Source organism: Hemibagrus wyckioides, linkage group LG08 (assembly GCF_019097595.1).
Source record: "Hemibagrus wyckioides isolate EC202008001 linkage group LG08, SWU_Hwy_1.0, whole genome shotgun sequence".
NCBI classification, from domain to species: domain Eukaryota; kingdom Metazoa; phylum Chordata; class Actinopteri; order Siluriformes; family Bagridae; genus Hemibagrus; species Hemibagrus wyckioides.
This window is the reverse complement of record NC_080717.1, coordinates 6418318-6428110: the sequence shown is the minus strand read 5'-3', so window position 1 is coordinate 6428110 and position 9793 is coordinate 6418318. Positions and strand designations below refer to the sequence as shown.

The window sequence follows — 9793 nt, the reverse complement described above, 5'->3', positions numbered from 1 at the left end:
ACTACTGATCACAGGACTCACAACAGATTGACAACTTTCTGTAACGTACACACCCTCTAACAATAACTATAACCATAGGGTGTGTACTTTTACAGAAAGTTGTCATTCCAGAACATACTGCTTTCCTCTTTTCTTTTCTTTTTTCTTCCCATCATTATATTCGTCGAAATCAAAATAGCACTGACTAATGACTACCGTACACTCCAAACCCATCGCTGTAATATTTTATGTACTATTTTGAATAGTTTAAGGCATGCATGATGAATCATTGTGTTGCTGGTAATTGAATCAAGCCACAAATTAAATGGAGTCCAAAAGTCTGCCTTCGTTCTTACAAAGAACTGGGTTTTTATTATTATTATTATTATTATTATTATTTCAGTTACGAGTTTACAACGTTAAATTAGTTAAATTAGTTAAATTTAGTGAGTTTATGCAAACGTTGTCTTAAAAGCAGTTGAAAGAGTAGAATCTAACATGGGGTTAAAGGTCAAGGTAAAGCCATACTGACCCAACATCGGCTGTGTTACTCACTCCAGTACAACCATTAGCACTTGCCCTTTAGTTGAAATATATGACATATGAATTAGACTAAAAAGAATGCTTTTAAATAGATTTCACTGACATACAACGATTTTGTCAGACTCTTTACAGAGTGTCCCAGTTGTACATTCTTAAATTAGCATCACATAACTAAAAGACTTTACTATTTTTTGGTAAACAACATAATAAAAAGAGTTATTGGACCCGATTGTGGACACTACAGTACATAAAAACTGTACAACTTGTTCTGTGGAAAGCTTTGTGTGTATGTGCTGTGTGTTTATGCTTGTGTGTGTGTGTGTGTGTGTGTGTGTGTGTGTGTGTGTTAGTGTGTACTGTAAGAACCAGAGGAGTCGAGACCAATAAAACAACCCTGTTATGAGGCTAACCTCTAACCACAGTCATATCCATTTTCCAGCACAGCGCAGCTCAGCTGTCATCTGTTGTCTGGGTGCAATTATCAAGCTCTGCGAACAGGGAAGTGATGTCACTTCCTGTGCTCCGTGATATCACAGACCCAGAAATGGAGAGTCCACATTGCTGACGCGTGGAAAACGGAAGCAGCTTCTTTTTCACTCTGCCACACAGATGCGGCGCAGCCAGCAAGACCCTAAAATAACCGAAAACACACACACACACACACACACACACACACACACACACACCATAAGCAGCCGTTTAAACAATCCAAATCAATTTAAGACACTTATCTACTAACTGTTATGTCTAAAGTTCTTCCGTCTTGTCCTCAGGTTCACGTAAAGGTTCTTTATTGTTATGAAATCTTCTGAACTGCTGTTGCTGTATTATTTAGAATTGTTCCCAAGGTGACCATAAAACAAAAATTACTCATGTGCTATCTCAAATAAAATCGTTTGGAAACAATTAACCATGTACAGTTTACTCATATGTGCAGTGATGCAGAGTTATTTATAATTTTGGATTTTTATAGGACCCCCACATGACTCTGCCCCCTTATAAAGAGGCCTGGATTTAAGTGTTTAATAAGGTAATAAACAACAGCTAAACATGTCTCACCATGTTCCGATGCTAAGGAGCAGGAGTTGTCTAACAGGTCATGATTGGGAAAGGCAGCCCGAATGTTTTCATTCTTCCCATCCCTGAGGCGAACGTCCATGCCTTCTGTCTGGGCGCAAACGTGTGCGAGAGTTAAACATTTCTTGATTTCTTGATGAATATCTACGGATTAAGATATGAGTGGCATTATACTCAGTCGCTACTTGTATTTTTTGCTTGGCTCCAAGTTCATGTAAGTTCAATATCTGGACATAATCATTATTATAATTATTATTACGTTCAAGGTGGCAGTATATTAGTATATTAGTGTTTGCGAGTTTTGACCCCAGTACACGTGAAAATCATCATGAGGACAGAATAAACATAAATAAACAATAATGGCAGAAAAAACAATTCACCGAAAGGGAAAGGGTAAGGGATGTGAAAAAAAACCCCACATATTTTCTTCTTCTAGCTTATTTTTTTCTTTGACCTGTGAGTTAACAAGCTTCATATGAGAGACCTGGGCAATGATCTCTTCAGTCAGCAAATAGAGAAAAATAGAGAAATGGCTTATTATTAAGGAGAAGCTACACTGAATTTTCCGTAGTATTTACAAGTTGACCCCCGTGCACCTGAATAGCTGCTTTTTTCTGCTTAAAGCAGCGGTCACAATAACCATGAATAAACGATAAAGGCAGAAAATGTAATTCACCGAAAAAATGTGAAAGACGTGATGAAGAGAAATGATTTATAATCGCTCTATCCGGTGTCACTCAGACGAGGATGAGCCTTTTGAGTCCTCCTCTCAAGGTTTCTTCTTAATTATCATCTCAAGGCGCATTTATTTCTAATTTCTAATTCATATCTCGAATTTGTATGTTCTTACAAAGCTACTTCGTGACAATATCCTTTGTTAAAAGGGCTATTCGAATAAAAATGGTCTGTGAGCCTCAAAAGCCATAAGAGGGCGGAACTATGGACTCTTCAGTCTGTAAAAAAAAAAAAAAGAGGATGTGCGTATTATTAAGGAGAGGTTACATGGGTTATATGTTGTTTGCTGTACATAAAAAAAGCTGTCTCGTCTGATGAGAAAATTTTCCTGGAGCATTTCTTTCAGGTTACAGTACCAGATCTCATCTCTGCTGAGGGAGTTCAGGAAGCTTGGATTTCTTTCTTCCCACCCCTTCAAATTAACCCCTGGCAATAATTTCCCCCTCCTCAGACCACCTCAGGAATCACACTGCTAACATATTTCCTTATCTGATTACACAATTGCATAGAGGGGGGAAAGATTTATGACAGCCGAGAACCGAGCCTGAGATGAAGACTTTAAAAATAAGGTTGTATTCGAGCCGTTCTGTTCGCTGAATATTATTATGACGTGCTGATATTCCATTTATTTTTGCTGACTACCTGCAAATTTGCAAGTTTCTACTGTCAGCATGCAATACAAAGTGGGCTGAGGAGTTTCAGTGAACACAGCACCAGGTTGATTTTTTATTTTTTCTTCACATTAGAGCTTACTGTAGGAACGTAAGGCTGAGGAATAAAAGCCGAAACAACTCGCTAAGAGGAAGTGAGTCATTTCATTTTAGCTCAGGGTCAATGCGAAAGGTCAGCAGCCATCGCACACACACACAGACACACACACAAAAAGGAGCTATGAAGCCCTGCTTGGGAAGAAGAAAAGAAAGAAAGAAAGAAAGAAAGAAAGAAAGAAAGAAAGAAAGAAAGAAAGAAAGAAAGAAAGAAAGCCTGTCTTTTTCCCCTGCCCAGTAGGATGCATTGGAATCTTCACAGGAGAAAGGGAGAGAGAGAGAGAGAGAGAGAGAGAGAGAGGGAGAGAGAGGGAGAGAGAGAGAGGGATGAGGAGGAGGGAGACTGGAGTGAGTCCAGGGGAACTCCAGCTCCACATGACAGAGTTGAAAAAGAGCCACCAAAGAGCCAGAGCATGTTTTCAGGCAGCATATTTTTCATCCCGAACACGTTACAGTGTATCTCAGAACACATAAATTCATAATCATATTTTTATTTTCTAATCAGAATCCATTTTAAGGAATAAACTGATCGCTGCTGTCCTCAAAACACAACTTATACCTATGTCCTTTTTTATGGTGTTCGTTACACTAGCAGAAGATTGGAAAAAGACCAGCTGACGTTTCTCCAGTTTTTAACTCTTTCCATTTCCTGTGACTCTAACCTCAGTTCTTGGCGAGCCGATCTGCTCCCCGGCCCGTCTGCCTCGCTATATAGTGGAGATGCTTTTCTGCACACCGCGGTTGTAAAGAGTGCTTATCTGAGTTAGTCTTCCTGGCTATTGTTTTCTGTTTTCTGACCTCTCTCATGAACAGTGAACATTTCCCCCTTCAAGAACTGCCACTCTCTGAATGAATTTTTTTATTTTGTCACCATTCTGTGTGTGAAAATCCCAGGAGATCGTCGCTTTCGGAGCCCGTCTGGCACCAACAACCATGCCAAGTCACTGAGATGACTGAGATTTTTTCCCCTTCTTTCTGATGTTTGATGTGAACTCTACTCAATCTCTTGATCTGTATCTGCCTGATCTTACGCTTCGTGCTGTTTCCACACGATTAACTGACTGTATAATTACACGAATGAGCAAGGGTGTTCCTTTCAAAGTATCCGCCGAGTTTATACAGCACATACCGTCTATTTATATATACGCTCGGGTCGTGAGTTTATTAGTTCCTTTATTATGTATACCCAATAAAAAAAAAAAAAAAACAACAGCTCAGTGTATACCTATTTATTTATAGCCACACATATACACTTGCCAGTTTATTATCTCCAACTAATAAAGTAATAAACTTCCAGCTGTGTGTATATCACAGCTTAATCAACTGTGCGTTGTTTTAATGAACAAATCCGCCCGTTCTGGATCTTTAGCACAAACCCGTGATCTGAACCGGTGTTATAACGGAACGTCCTGTTAAAGTGAAGTGGTTCAAAAGAGTTTGTGGACTGTTATGATGTGTGAGATCTTTAACACGTTTTGATAGCGCTGAGCAATAGGCGCGTGATTGCAATGGGTGTTTAGAGGCTGCTTTAACGAAGGCTATTTTTCAAGCAACACATAATTTCTTGACATGATGGATATACTGTCAGGGTGTGTTTATGAGGTGATTCTCTCGAGTAAATAGCGTCGCAGTAGAGGCGCTCGCCGCAGCATTCTTACGAGAACCCGGCTGGTGTGGTTAGAGCCTGGCTAACGACATGGAGAGAGGAGTTCAAATGATTACAGACTGGCAGTGTGGAAGCTTACAGCTTAGCAATGTTGTATCTCTATATCACTTTCTCCCTGCGTCGCCATAGTAACTTATTAAGCCTCGGCTGATTCGTCCCCAGTGTCCGCAACATATATCATGGTGGTTTCTTTCCACACAGACAATGAAGGCTGCTAATGCACTTTCTTAGGGTCAGCTGACCTTGTGACCTTTGAGTTTTGACACAACGGAGCGAACGGAAAAGTGAGCAAGGATAGCGTGAAAGACAGAGAGAGAGAGACAACATGTGTGAAAGAGAGGGTGTGAGAGAGTGACTTTGTGACTGTTCTCTGGCTCTACATAAATAGCCTTGGCCAGTCAGATTGACATAATGGACCTAAACCGCTGCGTGCTGTCACAGATTTCCAGCAGAGAAGGTGTCATCTTGTTAACCATAGCCTTACTTAGCTATATAACAAGCCTACTACTATTATTATAGCAGTCTAAAACCTTTATTGCCTCGATGGTGTCTCTAACACACGTCACCCTGCTGTAGCTGGAATTCCATGCGATCATTTTTCATCGAACCGATCGACAGAAATCCTATTTATCAATACAGACTCCTGCCATCGGGTCGCAGAGCCGTGAGGTTCTAATACACAAAAACACAGGCCACAAGAAAAGGCACTTAAGCTAACTGTAAGCTGACGTGTGCGTTCACCAGAATCTGTTTTATTGTAGCCACTCGGTCTCGCCTCGCAGAAGTTCTCTTGTTTTAAGCAATCAGAATAACTCAGCGTGTTCCACTAACACGATTAGCACAACGCTCTGCGGTTTGAATCGAAAAATAACCAAACACCATTGTTTAAGCAGTTTATTTTGGTCGATTGAAACCCCTATATTTAGCCACTGTGGCTTTTGAAGAGCATGGAAAAGGTGACTGAGTTTGTTTTTCACTGCAACATTTCCTGTGTGCCGCGAGGAGAGGAAAACCGCACGCTCTGTGACGCGGCAGCTCGACACACACAGAAAGGGCAAGTCAGAGGCGTGGAAAACAAGACAGCAGGAAGAGGCCAAAAAAAGAAGGAAAAAAAAAACCCTCAACTCATTGCTTGCTTTGTTAATCAGATCTAAAGAATGCTTTCCTATTGAGATGGAGGAGAATTAGCACTTCTCTTGCACTGCTTTTGATATCAGCAGTGATGAAACCGTTTCTGTGGTGAGATACAGTCATGATAAACGTCAGTCATGGGTACGTCAGTTATATAGTTATAACGCTCTGGCTATATACAGGACCAAATTAGACATATGGCATTTAAAAAAAATCCACATCTATAGATATAAGATTTTTTATTTTTTTAGACTTTTATTGACTGACTGATATAAAAAGAATGCAACAAATAATGCAATTGTGTCTGAAATGTTGTTTCTGTGGAAACGGTTTGCACTATGTTTCAATTATTTATTCATTTATTTCATTATTTAAGGCTCTGCTGCACACATTATGATACTTGCATGGAATTAAAGCTATATTGTGTTTTTTCGAGTCATACGACATCACCATTTTAAACAGTTTATTTATTTATTTATTTATTTATTGTTGTGATTTAATATTTTAAAATCTATTTACTTATTTAATTTTATTTCTTTTATCTGGCCTTTTTTTGTCACTTCCAAAGCATTACGCATTACATTTAAAGTATTTATTTATTTATTTATTTATTATTCAAGGGGTATTTTGAGTATGTTGCTGTATGACGAGTGTATATGATAAATACGACGAATTGGACGTTTTTCATTACATTTGAATTATTTATTTATTTATTTATTTATTTATTTATTTATTTATTTATTTATTTTATTTTATTTTTTTTTATTTAAGGTTCTACTGTACACATTATGATGTCTTATATCTCACATTTCAAACAGTTTATTTATTTATTTACTTAATTATTCATTCATTTATTCCTCCATTTGTTTGTTTGTTTGTTTATTTGTTTATTTATTTATTTTTCATAGGGTATTTTGAGTATGTTGCTGTATGACATGAGTGTATATGATAAATATGACAAATTGGACTTTTTTCATTACATTTGAAGTATGTATGTATGTATGTATTTATTTATTTATTTATTTATTTATTTATTTTCTACTGTAGGTAAGTGTAGGTTCTTCTGTACACATTATGATGTCTTATGTCTCACATTTCAAACAGTTTATTTATTTATTTATTTATTTATTTACTTACTTATTCATTCATTTATTCCTCCATTTGTTTGTTTATTTATTTATTTATTTATTTATTTATTTTTCATAGGGTATTTTGAGTATGTTGCTGTATGACATGAGTGTATATGATAAATAGGATGAATTGGACTTTTTTTTTGTCACTTCCAAAGCATTACATTTATTTATTTATTTATTTATTTTATTTTATTTTATTTTATTTTATTTTATTTTATTTTATTTTATTTTATTTTATTTTATTTTAATTTTATTTTTCATTACTTTCATTACATTCCTGCTGGATGACGCTCAAATACATCCAGTGTGTAGAAGTTCTGTGGGTGTAAAGACCTTGTTGATAAAAGAAGAGACAAAAAGAAGACAAGTAGAAGTTAAGTGGAAAATAAATGGCATTTGTTTTGATTTAATTGCAACTTAAAAATAACCTCTCCTTACATCCACGCTAATCAGAAAAGCATCTCAGAATGCACAAACCTTGAGGTGGTTGAGACACAACAGCGGAAGAACACATCAGATTCCACTCCATTCAGCCAAGAACAGGAATCTTACCAAAACTGGAGAGTTTGGCCGTTTTTCAGGCTTCAACACTGAGATCTGCATGGTCTGAGGAACCACAGTAATATCTGTTATGGGAATAAACTGCCCTTTACGCGCAGATCATCTTAAAGGTGGCCTATGACCTAAATAGTGAGTCAAACACAACTTTAGACTGTCTGGTTTAAGATCTCTGTCTGTTAAAGATAACAGCAAATCCTACACTAAGTATGTCAGTATGCCTCTTACAGACCAGACCACAGATAATAGTGATCCCACCCACTTAGGATGACTGACAGATCAAAATACAACCAGGAAAGATAAAAGTAAATGATGTAAATGAAACACAGGTCTGTGTGTGTGTGTGTGTGTGTGTATGTGTGTGTTAGAGATAGAGAGAGAGAGAGAGACATGGAAAAAAGTACGCCCTCCAGTACAGTGTAGTCCTCACTAATGAACAAACAAATAACCACAGATGACACTCATAACTTCCTATAAAGTAAACCCGCATTCAGAAGCCCTTCCTACTTTGTCATTATGAGACTTACCATCCAGGTGTTAGTAATGAAATGTACAAGAATAGTTAATCATCACGAAGTATGACTACCTCTAAAAAAAAACCTGGTGCTCTACAGTTGTGTCTACATCATGCCAAGAAGAAAGAACATCACCACCGAACACACAAAGTGAAACCGAAAGAGATATGAGGAAATAGTGATGAGTGTGTCTGCAATGTGTACCGCATTGTGCTGTAGACTGCAGGGAGACGTTGGTATTTTTTTTTTATTACAAAATCAGGAAGTAAGACTAGAACACATCCTTCCATAGAATATGTTCTGTAGCTGAGAGGAACACCGGTCTAGCATGTATTTCAATGTGTTTTCTCTTTAGCTCCTGCACGTTATGGGCTAATAGCTTCTGGGTGATTTGAGTTTGTATTGGATTTCAGAGTGACCCGTGTCTTTTAGCTAATAGCAAAAAAAAAAAAAAAACAATTTTGGTGTCTTCTTTGGTAAACATATGAAAGTAGGTAGCCTACTGGATTTCCGATAACCGTGCGCGGCCCTGTCCAAATCCATAGATAGCATTGAGCAGTGTGTTCCGAACATATCCGCAATTAACGAGAGGTCAGCTTGTCCACTCGGCAGCACTGAAAGCTCCACATCGCACCACCAAGGTTGCTATGGGGACTGGAAGAAGTGCTTCAGCATGCTCCTGAAGAAGGTATTGAGAATGTGTTCCAATCAACGGGTATGAAAAAGGAATGTGTTGGCAAGGTTGACCTCGGTCCAGCTCACTCTCTCACTTTCCTTCTCACCCCAGGGTCAGGCTAACGGTGTGGACTATTGAGTTATTTTTAATCGACTTGTAGTTTTCTTCGCCAAGCGCATGCCTGGCAGGATCGCTGTTCTGTGTGGATAGGATCGGTCATTTTTTTTTCCTCCCAGCACTGGTTGTGACACTGTCCACACCAGACTCTTACGCTTTCAATGTGGAAACGTGGCCACAAGTCTCGGCACCCGCGGGGAGGACCGGATGGCTGGATGAGTGACAGGGCCATCGCTGTGGCTGTCTGGTTGCAATACTTCCACACACATACACACACTGTGTGCTGCTGGAAGCACAGGTTACTATCATTCTGCAGCCAGAGTGACACACCAGTTCCAGAAAAAACAAGCGCCGGAGGTTTGGAGCTCTGAATAACTCCAGCGGAAGCTACGTGACTAAGCCAGGCAGACATTTTAATTGCTCCTTAATGACATGAAAATCTTTTACAAACTTCAGACGGAACAAGAAAAAAAGCGACGGCTCAGACTGATGATGTCGTCGAGAACCTTTTTTCCCTCTTTTTCTCCCTTCATTCGCGTTTGGCCGAGTTTGCCGAGACGCTCTCCTCGTTTCATTCCCTTCGCGTCTTTCTCTTTTTTGTGTGTGTACTGTGCAAGTGCATGCTCTTACTTGCTCTAGCTCTAAGCTCACCTCTGACAAAATGCCAAGGTGAGGATTTGACACAGAGGTTTACAAAAGGACATGAGAACACTGACACAATTTAGGAGAAAAGGAAGAGACTCAGGAGCTGGGGAGGGGGGAACTTTTGAGAGATAGAGAGAGAGAGAGAGAGAGAGAGAGAGAGAGAGAGAGAGAGAGAGAGAGAGAGTAATATGGATTGGCAAATGACCCCCAGGCAAAGCAGCCGGGGGAAAAAAAACCAAAACAACAAAGAC

At 38.8% G+C, this 9793-nt stretch overlaps 1 long non-coding RNA gene across 1 annotated transcript; it reads right to left on the bottom strand.

The window, feature by feature from the left end:
- Positions 1-818: 818 nt before the first annotated feature.
- On the bottom strand, positions 819-9543 carry LOC131357286 (uncharacterized). Its single transcript, XR_009205246.1, has 4 exons — positions 8117-9543; positions 7509-7637; positions 1582-1743; positions 819-1153 (listed from the first exon to the last, which is right to left on the bottom strand). It is a non-coding gene; the product is annotated as an uncharacterized LOC131357286 (long non-coding RNA).
- Positions 9544-9793: the final 250 nt, after the last annotated feature.